The sequence below is a fragment of the Haliaeetus leucocephalus genome, unplaced genomic scaffold, assembly GCF_000737465.1.
Source record: "Haliaeetus leucocephalus isolate CR32 unplaced genomic scaffold, Haliaeetus_leucocephalus-4.0 Scaffold362, whole genome shotgun sequence".
NCBI lineage: Eukaryota > Metazoa > Chordata > Aves > Accipitriformes > Accipitridae > Haliaeetus > Haliaeetus leucocephalus.
Genome location: NW_010972798.1, coordinates 9,856,385 through 9,856,666, shown reverse-complemented (window position 1 = coordinate 9,856,666; position 282 = coordinate 9,856,385). Strand labels below are relative to the sequence as shown.

The following is a 282-nucleotide window of genomic DNA, read 5'->3' as shown; positions in this document are numbered from 1 at the left end:
CGGGGGACGGCCCGCTGCCGGCCTACCTGCACGTAGTGGGGTTTCCTGAGCCAGGCCCCCGGGAAGAGCCGCCTCGCCATGGCAATCACACATCCCCGCAGCGGTCGGCGATCGGAGGCGGAGCGGTGAGGAGCGCTTCCCCGCCTGCCACTGCAGCCGCACCGCCGGCTCGGCACACGCGCGGCGGCGGTGGCGAGGGAAGAGGCAGCGAGCGCGGCGGCCGCCCTCCCTCAGGCACCGGCGGCCGCCGAACGACAGCAGCTGTCAGCGGGCAAAAAGGGC

At 74.8% G+C, this 282-nt stretch overlaps 1 protein-coding gene across 1 annotated transcript in view; it reads left to right on the top strand.

The window, feature by feature from the left end:
- The window catches only part of FGF12 (fibroblast growth factor 12), a 147,866-nt gene that overhangs the window by 42,175 nt on the left and 105,409 nt on the right, over positions 1-282 (top strand). The gene's annotated exons all lie outside the window — the stretch shown is intronic.